Here is a 13,208-nt window from a genome sequence, read left to right as displayed (position 1 = left end):
CCTAATTAAGATAAATATACTTTATCAGTTGGGAATGTTTTTCTCCAAGGTTTATTAATGAATAATACAGATTGACTTTTTCAAGACTGCAGTGAATTGGGATACGACAGTCACAAATGCATCCATGCACAAATGTACTGCACATGTAAATATATAATAGGTTCTTCATTCTCATGATAGCTGTGTTGCATAGTCTCTCCTTCGCTGGATCAGTAATTCACCACGTTAGTGAATAGCAAACTATTGCTTGCCGGGGGACTCGAGGTCAGTTCCCATTCGCCTCCTCTCGGGGCACTTTTTCTGCTAATCAAATAAACATGAAGTATCTTTTGGAAGAAATTTTATTTAATATACATTGTTGACTCATTAGCTCTATACAGAGCTTGCAGCACTAACCGAATGAAGCACATTGACATAATTTCTCGGTTGAGAACTCTCGTTTCCTAAACGCTAGGAGGTTCTTCAGTGTTGTGTTTGGGGCCCATTTTAAACAGAGTAATTGCCAACAAAGGGCGCAGAAATGTAACAGGAAAAGGACACTGGCTTGTAAGATGAGAGTGAAAGCCAGGAGGCAGGGCAGACCCTGGTTCCACTGGCTTGGAAATGTAAACACCCGGGTGACACCTTTTCTAGTGTTCTGCTCATGTCCATGAATGATTACCCGGTGGGTGTCACGAGAATGGACGGTCGGGCCGCGAACAAATGTCAACAAGTAGGAAAATCAAAATGTAGAAACTATGAGTAAGGAGGTCGGCTGAACATGTCTATGCGATGCAGGCCACCTTCCAACAGCCAAGAAAGTTTGGCACTTGGGACTACTTGCGGCCACATTGTCATTTCCAAACCCACCAGGAGCTCTCCAGGTGTGTATTTTCCTTTGTCTTTGTACATTGCTGGGAAGTGTCATAGAACTGTCTGCTTCTCTAAGCTCTTTATAAAGGCCGTTCTATTTCTCTTTGGCGTGCCTGAAATGGGAAAATGCGAAGGTGCCTTATTTTGAAAGGAGCAGGAAGTCTGAAACACAGCAGCCTCCTCCGTCCTCCCAGCGTCAGGAAGAGCCACAGCCACTGCCTTGCCCCGGCCAGGAGCTGAGCATGGCACTTTGTGTGACTTGGCATGAGTCCCTGTGGGGAGGGTGGATCCCACAGGGCCTGGCACTTTGTTCTTCCGGGGTGATCTTTGGCTGTTAAGTGAGGATAATAACATTTATCTCATAGTGCTGGAAGCAGAAATCATTTTGTGTTTTGTTCTTATCACAAATAGAAGCAATAACAATCATACTTAGAGGAAACATAGATAACACATCAAATTCAAAGGAAGCCAAGGTCACGTTAACAAAATAAACATTTCTCAAGGACACTAGATTTGGGATAATAGAAAGAAAAATACAGCCTAGCTGTGGGTTGTCTCTGTAGACCCTTGTTGAGGGCTCCAGCATATGGCAGGGCTTCAGGTCACTCAGGATTGCCAGGCCATTAGCCACGCCAGCAGGGCTGTTGCCCTGTTCTCTGCAAAACACTAGAGGTCAATGACCAAGCCAACGATTCTACAAAGGAGCTCAAAGTCTGGCCAACAGAAATGTATAATTTAAAAGCAAGAACACTGGGACTGGAGAAATGATTCAGTGGTTGAGAACACTGGCTGTTCTTCTAAGAGAACCCGGGGTTCAATTTCCAGCATCCACATGGCGGCTCACACTATCTGCAAATCTAGTCCTTGGGTACCCCACACCCTCATGCAGACATGCATGCAGGCAAAACACCAGTGCACATAATTTTTTTTAATTAAAATAAAAGCAAAAACATCAACTCAGAATTGAATCATCATAAGACAGTGTGATGCTTAAAGTCCTGTCTCCCGGACTGCAGAATCCTGGCATCTGTTCATCCATAACTACAGTTGGGATAGTCAATTGTTGGTGTTGTGTGAGGGCAGCTTTCCCACAGGCCTGAGGGGACATGCAGCTGACAAGAGAAGGAGGCAGCCTCCCTGTTGTCCTGAGGACTGTCTGCTGTTTCTCCTTTCTGTCTTCTCTAAGAAGACAATTCTTAGAAGACATTTTCTTCTATAGTGGGGAAAAAAAGCTTTCCCTTATTTCTGTCTATGCTTCATCTGGGGCGTAGGGAAGTGGTTAAACTTTCTGTAGGTGAAGACTGAACCGCCTTGGGAAGTGATGCCCATGTCTGTTGCGCCGACAACAGCTCCTGGGGTCTCCCCTGTCTGCTGAGGGGGCAGGATTGAGGATGTGAGGGAAAGCACTCTCTGAGATAACAATGGGAGAAGAAGCTCTGGTCTGGGGCCAGGGAGGAGCCAGGATTTGTGATGCTCCATTTCGATCCCCACTTCCTGGCTTATTCCCCATGCTCTGCAGTCTCGTGGAAGCCTCTAGCTTCAGTCAGGTCTATTGTGTCAACAATCTTGCTCGGCAATCCATGGAGATTCTGAAAGGATAGGAGAGAAAGGTCTTCCTTCCATGGGGTGATGCCAAATTGACCCAATGAAATGGGTAATTAGGAGGTCAGAGTAGTCAAACAAATGGCCAGAAGCTCCTGGGGAAACCTTCTAAGGTGAGGACTGAGGCACTATGGACTTGCATAGAAAAGCTAGAAGCTTAAAAAAGCTTGGGTTACTCTTGAAGCCATCTGTTTTCTTTGTAAATGCCAAATTACAGCAAACCAAGCACACAACTAAGGTCTTCCTCAGAAACGAAGTCTGCAGGAGGCACATCAATCAGTCTCCCGCAACCTCCAACCTGGACTGCAGAGTTGTCTGACCCCCTGACCCTTCACTTGCAGGCAGAGGAGAACCACACAAGTGCAGAGGTCAGCCATAGCTCCAAAACCGTGCTTCCGATCTCTGTGATCACAGGGGTAAACAGGCTTTGTCAGGGTTCTGAGAAGCAGTAACTGAAGGAGAACCTGAAAAACACCTATGACTTCACTACTCGTGAATACGTTTGTACATTTCCTTCCAGGCTTGTTGTTAAAAACTGTTTTAAAAAGCAAAACTAGTCAGATAGATTAGCTATAGTGAATGCTTCTCTCCTTAAAAATGCTTTGGAAAGAACAAACTTGAGAGTTTAAGAAACTGTACTAATTGGTTATTTCCAATCACTGTCATATCTATTAAGAAAATGCACAGGTGGATGAACTAGGAGCTCAGAAGAAAGGAAGTACGAATGTCCTATAAACATGCAGATTTGTGAATATGAAAGAATTAAAAATGAAGTGACACAAGACACAAAGTTTAAAACTTGTTAACGGTCCCCCAATGCTTTTGAAGATATGGAAAATTAAAATTACAAAAACTAGATAAATGAGAAATCAATATTATAACTTTAAAGGGTAACAGCAACTGCAGTATTGTTTGTAACATAGAAAACTGGAAACAGTCAAGATGTTCATTCGTTGACAGGTGATTTGGAAAATTACAGTAAGTTAATACAAGGGAACAGTGTGGAATCTTTAGAAATGCTTATATATAGGCTGTATATACACACATATATATGCTGATATGCAAAGTTATCTGGAATACATTGCTACACTATAAAGTTAAAAATAGAAAAGATAATCCCAATATTTTTTATTCTACACACATCCCTTTAGTTGGGGCACAGATTAGGTGGGAAAGTGGAGTATCAGTTGAATCCAAGAGTTGCCCTTGTCACACAGACCATAGGGACCATGTTTCTTAGGTTCCATGATGGCAATTTCTCGTCCTCCTGATTTACATGCCACGAAACAATGGCGCAATCCCAGCTGCAGCCTCTTAATTGTGATTGGTTCTTCCGGTCTGGTGCACAGTTCATGCAGCCATTTGTGATGACAACCGCTTCTGTATCCCTAGAAGGCCTGGCCTGGTCAGCGCCATCCTGTGTCCTTTGCCAGCTTCATGTAAGCACCTTGACCTGTCACTACGGATTCGCCTAAGCTCTCAACTTAGCTTTCTTCTGTTTCGAGTGTGGGGCTTTCACTTGCAAGCCTTCCGCTAGGCGATGGAGGCTTAAAGGTTCTGCCCAGGTTCAAATCCGAGGGTGGAATGAGAATAACATGTATTGCAACAGTTCTGGTAGGACCAGAGAGCATCTGGTAGCAAGCACAAACTCTCACTAGCCAAGTGCACTCAACTGAAATTGTTGCACTGGCTCTTCTTGACCAACTATGAAACTATAGCTCAGAGAGAAACAATGTTGGAGTGGAGTGGAGTGGAGTAGTTATGATATTCCAAAGACAAATAATGTCATTTCTCATCATAATTACAGTAGATTAAGTGAAACGTTTCTGTGATCCCATTTTGGAGAAAGATTGTGCACAGCAGTGAAGGGACATGCCAGCACACTGCCTGACTTCAGTTCAGGCTGCTGGGATTCCTGAGTTACCGAGCCCAAACCCATGAGCATAGGCTTCATCCATTCCGGCAATGCTGACCCTAGCAGGCTGAGCCGTGGATGTTTTCTATGTTTTAATGAGCACAAGGGACTGCAGGCCCTTAACGCCAACAGCTTGTTTCCTTTGAAAGAAGACCATTCTCTGCTTGCAGATGTCCTGGGCCCTCCAGGGGTCTGGGAATCTTGCCTGTTCGTGAATTTGGTAGTCACAGGTTTGCTGTTAGCTGCTTGCACTTCTGCTATCCCAACTCTGCATGATCCATAGGAGCAGCCCATTCTGTACAGTACAAATCAGAATTGTCTCCGACCATGCTGGTGGGTGGAAGTAGCTGTCCAGGATGCCCGGCCCTCTGTGACCTTCATGCCCACTGATTGCTTTGGAAAGTCAGCGTTTCAGCTGAAGTGACTTCTCAAGTTGTATCTATGTGCAAGGTGGGGGTGAGGCTGCTATTAAGGAAGAGAGAAAAGTGTAATAATAATTGAAACAAACTATAACATAAAGGACAGTGTGTGTGTGTGTGTGTGTGTCCTAGTTGGCTCTCTGTTGCTATGGCAAACACCGTGGTCAAAAGCAACTTGAGGCGGACGGGTTTTATTTGACTTACACATCCCAGTCATTGAAGGGAATCTGGGCAGGGGTGACTCATACACCCGAGCAGAGGCAGGAAACTGGAGGAAAGCTAGTGGCTGGCTGGCTTCCAGGGTGTGTTCAGCCCCCTCTCTGCCAGAACTCAGGTCTCTGCATAGGGATGATGCTGCCCACCCTGGGCTGTGCCCACCTCCATCAGTCAGAAACTAAGAGAATGTCCCACAGACGTGCCCACTGGCCAGTATGATGGAGGCAGCTCCTCAATTGAAGTTCGGTCTTCCCTTGTGTATAAAGCTGATAACTAAGATAAACCATCACAATATAGGTGATATGAAGCACATCCAGGAAGGAAAACCGTGAGTCTGTCTTCATACATGCAAATTTCAGAATTAAAGAAAATCCATTAGGAGGTGCCTAGGCAAACACTATATGACAGTTGCACCATGTTGGATACATCAGACAAATTCTTGATTATACAGTTTGAGTGGTGGTTACAGGAGTCATAAATCATTAGACTCATGATTAAGAAACAGAGACTGAAGAAAATCTGTAAGATTAGTGGGTTTTACAAATAATTACCCATTGTTGAGCTCTTACTAGATGACAAGTCAGGGCCAAGAATATGTTACATTTTGTATCCTCAAGAGAAATTCTTCCAATACGCATTTTTTTTTATTACTAGTTACAAAGAAACAAAGATACCAAACAGGTAAGTGTCTTTTCTGAGCATGTTGCCTCATGGCGTGCCTGCTTAAAGTCTAATCCTACGCTTGAGTAATGGGCCTCGGTATTCGATACTCTTCTCAGATAGAATAACGGACCAGAAGCAGCTTCATGAGCAAGGATATGTTCTAGCTGGTGATTCAATGTTTGTTCAGCTTCCCATTCTTAAACAGCTCAGTTCCCTGAGTACGGCTGATGCTGCCCATAGTGGGCTGGGCCCTCCTCCATTAGTCAAAAAGTATTTCCTGCCCAGATGGAGACTTTCGGGGCAGGAAAAGAATGGTGGGGTTCATGACAGTGGGTGTGTGAAGCTGGGGTCACTCACATCTTAGGGAACCAGAGGAGAGAGAGAGAGAAAGAGAGAGGGAGAGAGAGAGGGAGAGAAAGAATGGATCTGCAGAAGTGGGGCCCATCTATAACTCCTAAGACCCACCTTCCCCACAGCAACTCACATAAGTCCCTGCCTCTTAAATAGCCTCTAATCTCCCTAAAGAAGAATGTGGTCAGAATGGCCCACGTGCTCCAACCCACAGCAGGGTTCATTTTCTCTCTGGACTATTAGGAGTGGAGTATGGTGTTTTATAAGCAACAGGGCCTGATGAGGCTCAACTTCGCCCCAGACTCACAAAAGCAACAAGGCAACCAAATAAGAGCTCTGCACCTTCAACCCTTGCTGCTTTCTGTAGAGCAAAGCCTTCCACTTCCCTCACTCACTTGAGAACTCCCCAGTATTTGCTCTTGAGACAAACGATTAAAATTATGTAACAGGGAATGGATTTAGGGTGGGTGAGAAAACGCAAGGCATGTGTGAAAGTGTCTGCCAGAGAGTAAGCGAAAGGACTCGGCTAGATTTCCGGTCTCCTGGCCCTCAAACAGGATTTACCTCATAGTAATACTTCTCGCTCAGCAAAGTAGCCTGTGACGTTTTATGATATCTGTAAGCCAAATTCACAAAATAGCCTGTGACGTTTCATGATGTCTGTAAGCCAAATTCACAAACGCTCATTCCTCTTTGCTCTTAAAAGGAACAGTCTCCGGGGGTTTCTTTCCAGCAATACAACAGCCCTATATGATAAATTACACCTGTGATTCTAGCACTTGAGGGACAAAAGCAGCAGGGTTGTTATGGGTTCAAGTCTAGCCTGTGATACAGTGTGAGTTCCAGACAAGCCTGGGCAATAGACGCTGTAGTGAGTTTCTGTCTGAAACAAACAAGCAAACCATAAAAGTATAAATTAATACCAACTGAACGCATTTCTTAAAATGAGATGTTTGCAGGCACAGGAGAAATTTATTTTAGTGTGGTGCTCCGAGGTGCAGAATACGCCTACGGCCCCTGGGGTGAGTCAGAGGGTGCGGTGGGAGCAGAAACAGCAAACTGATAATTTCCCTCAGCAAGCCAAACAAAGCAAATGCCTCTGTGGAAACGCTATTCTTCTTGCAGCAGGGTTTGCAGCTTTAAAACTGGCTCTCAATGCCTGCAAGAAGAAGGCCCTGAGCAGGAGAGCAAGGCTCACAGAGAAGGTTGCATCTGTGTCTTCCCGGGCCTGCCCAGCTCTTCTCTGGCTACTCCACTTGGGTTAGGCTTGGGCTGGACGGAGCCTGCATTGCTGCAGTGGCCTAGAACAGGGACTCTCAGCCGTGTCACGTTGTCTGATGCTGGTGATCTATCTGTCACATTAATGCTGACTTGTCAGGTCACGCAAGGCAGTGATAGTTCTCTGTATCTATGGGCAAAGTCCACATGCATTAGCTGTACCCAAGATCTGAAGCCGTCCTCACCTCAGCCTGGCTGACAGCTTTATCTTGGTCCCCCTCAGGAGTGCTCATTCTATGGGCTGTTGTCCTTGGGGTGGGTCAGGTATACATTTTGTATCCCTCCCGTCACTTGACCTGAATTGACAACCTCTCCTGGCCCGACTTCTGCACCTCCTAATGTCTCCTCTGATAACTCAGCTCTTCTGACTATCGGGAGGCCACTCTACGTATCCAGGCCATCATGTTGATGCTGGTGTTACTTGTAGACACTGGGGACTCATTTGGCAACCTTGTCTGGTGTTGCTCCAGATCACTCTTGGAAGATCTCTTTAAATCTGCACCACAATGGGGAAAGGACAGGAACTTAGGAGAGGGCGTGGGTGTTGAAATCTTGGCATCCGAGTGATGGAAATCCTTACTCGAAATGGATTAACACATGAAATCACATTCCTATCTCACAAATGAAAGGTCTGGGGAAAGAAGTGGCTTTAATGACTTACCAGGGACCATCTCTCTTGACTTGGTTTCCCCTTTCTTATGTTCATAGGTTGCCTACAGAAGCTGCAAGCTCTGGTGTTGTGACAACCAAGCCAGCAGAAGGCAGAGACTTTGTCCCAGACTTCCTAGGTCTCCTGCGTCACCATGGCTCGAAAGAGCTTGTCCTTGAGATAGGCTACCTGCCTTTTATCAGTTTGGAGCCTTCTTGGCTTAGGATGATAACTGTACTGTCACAATGATTTTGTGCAAGTAACTTTGGGGAGAGAAGAAAGAGAACATTCCCATAACGTTTGCTACAGTGTGTTCCTATGCTCATTCGACCCTAGCATTGTTGTTAGCCTCTTACTGTGCCTGAGTTACAGACTAATAGAGTGGATGAGACGTAGGTTACGGAGCCCTAGTAGATAGCTATACATGGGAACTCATCACTTCCCACTGATCCAGGCACCCCCAAATCCTGGGATGCACTCCCTTGCCAGATAATAAAGGACTTACAGTGTGTGGACTAAATCCAAGTTCTAGTACAGGAAATAGTATTGGGTAGAGCCAGTGCCTTTGCATAGGTAGTGATAAAGCAAATGTGCACGATGTAGACTTTGCTAGAGACTTCTACCATGAACTGGTAGTTTTCCTTTGCTATTTGAGCTTTTGGATAACTCAGCACTTTATGTAGTTGAGTGGGTCTTGTTTAGTTTGAGAATTTTTTTATTTTGGGGTTTTGGGGGGTTTCTTATATGTATGAATGTTTTACCTGCATATATGGCTGTGTACCATGTGAGTGCCTAGTGTTCAAGGAGGCCAAAAGAAGGCACTGGATCCCCTGGAACTGCAGCAACAGGTAGCTCTGGGCCACTAAACAGGTGTTGAGCATTGAACTCAGGTCCTCCGGAAGAGCAACCAGCTCCCTGAGGCAGTTGTTTCTTTCTACTGTCAAATTTCTCATGTCTGCGTTACGAATTGCCCTTCGAAAACAATAGTAAATAGGCCTGTAAGACAAACAAACAACAGCCACAAAATTATTTTAAACACTCATGACCTGGTATATTCACTGAAGCTGCTCAACAGAGATGAAGCCAAGCCTCTCTGTTGTGGTTATGATGAACTCTCTGGGCCAGGCACTGGACTAAGCCCTCTGTAATATATCATATGTGTTTTCTGAGTCACATTCATAACTGGGCTCTCCCTAACAGATGAAAGAGCTGAGATCTGGAGAGACTCACTCCATTCCTAAGGCCACCAAGCCAGACTGGCACATTCTGGCTCCATAAGAATGTTATAGAAAATTGCTGGTGACCTTCTGTAGGCTCTCGTGGTGAATGTGTACTGAAGTAACTAGCACCAGTCATGCTGAGGTGAAGCCAAGAGTCACACACACTGGCCCAGAAGTGTGTCCCCCAGCCTCAGGACATTGGCACTTCCTTCCTCAACCTGAGTTAAGACATCTCCAAGTGGCAAGCTTGTAGAAGTCTGGCTTCTTTTCCATTGTTGCCCACTGTTTCCCGTGCCATAGATACCCAACCTCTCCTTTCCTCCCCAATTCCGGCCCCAGGGAAAGAAATCTGCCTGTGTGGATAGAAGAGGAATGTTGATGGCTTAAGTGGACATAGCTTTCTTCCTTGTGCCCACCTGTGGACCCCAATTTGTGCCATAGGATAGACAGGACACAAGATACAGAGGTCTAGCAGCGTACCCCACGTTTAGCCTTTGTCTCCTCTCCCTGGCTTTGAGAAACTGCTCCAGGAAGAACCCTAAAGGGATGTTTGAGGGAGCTTACCCAGTGTGAGGTGCTCCTCTCCTTCAGCCTCCCATCCTTCCAGAACACAACCCTGCGTCTTGAAGCCTTCACCTCAAGCCTTATAATTTTCCACATTCTTGAAGTGGGGGATCTGTCTCAGTGGGTAAAAGGTTTCCTTTGTAATCCTGGAATGCTGAGTTCCAGGCCTAGAATGCATGTAGACGAAAGCGTACTGCACAAAGTTGCCCTGTAATCTCTAAATATGTTTGGTAGACACACACACACCACCACCACCAATAATAATAATAATAATAATAATATCAATTATTTTAAAGTTCGATGAGTGGTTTCTCACTCAGAATGATGTGAGTGAAAATCGGCACAGCTGGATACCTTGTCCTACTCAGCAGACCTGCCAGTGTCCTCGGAGACACTGGTCACTTAGTTGACCTTTGCAGTGTAGGGAAATGAAGGCATCTTAGATCAAACAAATCAATCAATTAATTAATTTATTCATAATAAAAAGGTTATGGGGAGTAGTCTTCACCTGGGTCTCACAGACTGAGCAGCCTCAGTCTCCTCTGGAGCTGCTGCCCTCATGGCTCCTGGCTTGAGAGAGAAAGGTTGTTGCTTCAGAACTAAAGTTCACCCTTCTACTAGAATATGAGCTCTCTTCTCTCCCAGGGTCACAATTCTGCCTTCTCTGTCTGTCCCTTTTCTCAGGGACCCTTTCTTGCCTTTCTTTCACCTCATCCCCTTGTCTTTTTCTTCGTTCCTTTTCTGCCTGTGTTACTCGTGCAAGTCTGCATAGATGTGTGCCTTGACAGAAGAACAATGGCCATCCATCACTTGTCCCAAGGCAGCGCACTGAGAGCCCTGAGATAGTCACTACTGAGGCCAGGAAGCCTAGGAGATGGAGAACTCTCTGAACGCACGCCCCCTAGTGGTTTGCTGGGGTAATGCCACCGCAGCAGGAGGTGGATGTCTTGCTGTCCCAGCGCATGACAGGCACTGTGCCCTGCAAGGCGCTTTCTCATTTTGTAAAATTTAATCATCACGTATTATAAATCCCTCTAGGATGATCCCAGCTAAGACTCCTAGCAATAGTGGAGAGAGTGCCTGAACTGCCCTGCCCCTGTAATCATATTGGTGACTACCCTAACTACCAACATGTTCTGAGACTATTAAATTCAATTAAATATCCATGTTTGCCACAAAATAACTAATCAAAACAAGATTCAGCACTTTTGATGATGTGCCATTGGAATCTGCCAAACTGAAACAGCAGATGTGCCTCACATGAACCCATACCAGCAAAGCTGCAGGACCCCTCAGGAGCCCTTCATATACATTCTTGTGGCCTCTGAAGCAAACACCAGACCCAGTGGGCCTTTGAAAAGGAAAGCCACCACTGGTCGCCGGAAATGATTGACATAGCTGAATTTTGGGGGCTCAAGTTTTTGGGGACTCCCTACCTTAACGAAGAGGGCGATTGCCTCACTCTACAATATAGAAAACATTTAGATATGGTATGAAAAGAAGTTACTACCTACCATCCTTTTCCCAAAGCCCTGAGGAAATCAATCTTGATTTACTAATGGATACACTTCTTACAATGAAGCTTTTAGGGAGGGAGGGAAGGGGGGGGGAGAGAGACAGAGAGAGAGAGAGACAGAGAGACAGAGAGATGTAGAGACAGAGAGACAGAGACCCAGGACCAAAAGAGAAAATCCAAAGACAAATACAATTGACTCAAGAGATTAAAAATGCAGTTGCCTTTCGTAGGTGTCCCTGAACATCTGGCATGTCCGCCATTGATTGGGAAGCCGCTGAGCAACTCTTCAGTGAGCATCCAAATGTGGTAAGAGAGAATGAGAGGAAGGGGAAGCAAGAGAGACAGGAGGGATGGGGGCGTGTGAGGTAAGACAGCAGCACGGTAGAGGAGAACAGAAGGGAAAGCAGCAGAGGTGAGTGGGGAAGGCAAAGCAGGCACAGAGACTGCTGAGAAAGACGGGGGGGGGGCGGGGGGGTTGAGAAGCCAGGTGTCCGTGGTCCAGGAGCTGCTCTGAGCCATGAGACTGCCAGAGCTAAGAGCAGGGCCCCTTGCCACCAGCATCCAGGAGGCTGGGAATCACTGCCCTGCAAGGCTGAGCTGGTCTCTGGTTTCACAGGTTGGCTGGCCATGGTAGCTGGGTTGGGGGTGGGGTGGACAAGGCATAGGCAGTCTGCAGGGAACCTGAGTCAGACTTCCTTTATTCTGCTTGCAGACACACCCTCTCTGGCTGCAGCATGCAGAAGTCCTGGGAAGGCAGTGAAGAAAACCCCTACCCCCTGGAGCAAGACTTGGATTTCCAGCTTCACTGTCCGTGCTCTGAGAACCTCTGGGGGAGTGTTGGGTGTCCAGCCCCTGGGAGGACAGCAACACAATGGAAGGCAGGCCAAAGAGAAACTGCCGGGCTTTGATGTCTCCGTTTTCTTCTAAGTAATAAGAGCTCTTTCCCTCTTTCATTTATTTGGTCAAAATTGAGGACAAATAAAGCTCCTGGTGATTTGTATAGAAGCACAGTGAACTTCCTTTCCACGCTCGGTCCCCAGGATTTATAAGGAAGGTTGACACAGACCTTTCGAAGGCTTATTAGAAACCCAAAGTGGATGGAGAATGAAAGTAAACCAAAGGAGAGAGCTTAGTAAAGAAGGTGAGTGGAAACCACTTGTTAAAGGGTCAGGGGACAAAGAGCTTCAGTGTTTCAGGGGCAGCTTCAGCCACTACGAAGTAAAGAAAGCAGGTAGCAACCCTTTCTCCATCTCCGCTTCCTGCAGCTCAAACCTCACACAAGCGCCCAGTCACCACTTAGCGCTTCCACGCTGGAAAGGATCTGAGAGCATCAAATAGCTTCAGGCTTTCCATTTCAGGGCAAAACAAACAAGCCAACAAGGTCAACAAATTTGGTCCCAGGCAAGCAGCTTCCAATGATATTGGCATTGAGGGACAGGGACCCAGAGAGCTGGGCAGGTGCCTGTGGCTGTGACAATGGGATTGCTTTCCTACAGGGGTCCCCTTCTGCATCCTGGAGCAGGGAACATGATCCGTGCATGTAGGAAACATGTAGGACATGATCCCTTCACATGGGCTCATTGACTCCTCAGCAGGCCATCACTAGAATTGGCCCGCACGCAATCATATTAGCTACCTGTACCCAATATTTACTACCCTGCTAGTGAAAGAAAGAAAAGGGGAAGTCTCTGGTAGCTTTATGGCCCAGGAGACAGAAGACCCAAGTACCTCTTCCTCCACCTGGATCTCGGAGATGCCACCTGACGTTTCTGGTTGTTTCCTGTAAAATGAGGCCATTGGACTTTTTATTTGGACAAGACTGATGCTCTTTAACTAATGATGGGAACACGTCCTGATGAGCGCATTAAAGGTTCACAATGCTACCACATCTAAACCGCTGAGCCCCACAGCTGAGTCACACGGCACACAACAGGGTGTGGCAGTGCAGCTGGCTGAGGGCCAT

At 46.3% G+C, this 13,208-nt stretch overlaps 1 long non-coding RNA gene across 1 annotated transcript; it reads left to right on the top strand.

The window, feature by feature from the left end:
- Positions 1 to 657: 657 nt before the first annotated feature.
- On the top strand, positions 658 to 12,250 carry LOC125404331 (uncharacterized). Its single transcript, XR_007233241.3, has 3 exons — positions 658 to 863; positions 11,476 to 11,551; positions 11,958 to 12,250. It is a non-coding gene; the product is annotated as an uncharacterized LOC125404331 (long non-coding RNA).
- Positions 12,251 to 13,208: the final 958 nt, after the last annotated feature.

This window comes from Myodes glareolus, chromosome 6 (genome assembly GCF_982192425.1).
Source record: "Myodes glareolus chromosome 6, mMyoGla1.1, whole genome shotgun sequence".
In the NCBI taxonomy this organism is placed as follows: Eukaryota; Metazoa; Chordata; class Mammalia; order Rodentia; family Cricetidae; genus Myodes; species Myodes glareolus.
Note: the sequence above shows the minus strand (reverse complement) of the source record. Positions and strands in the feature narration are given on the sequence as shown.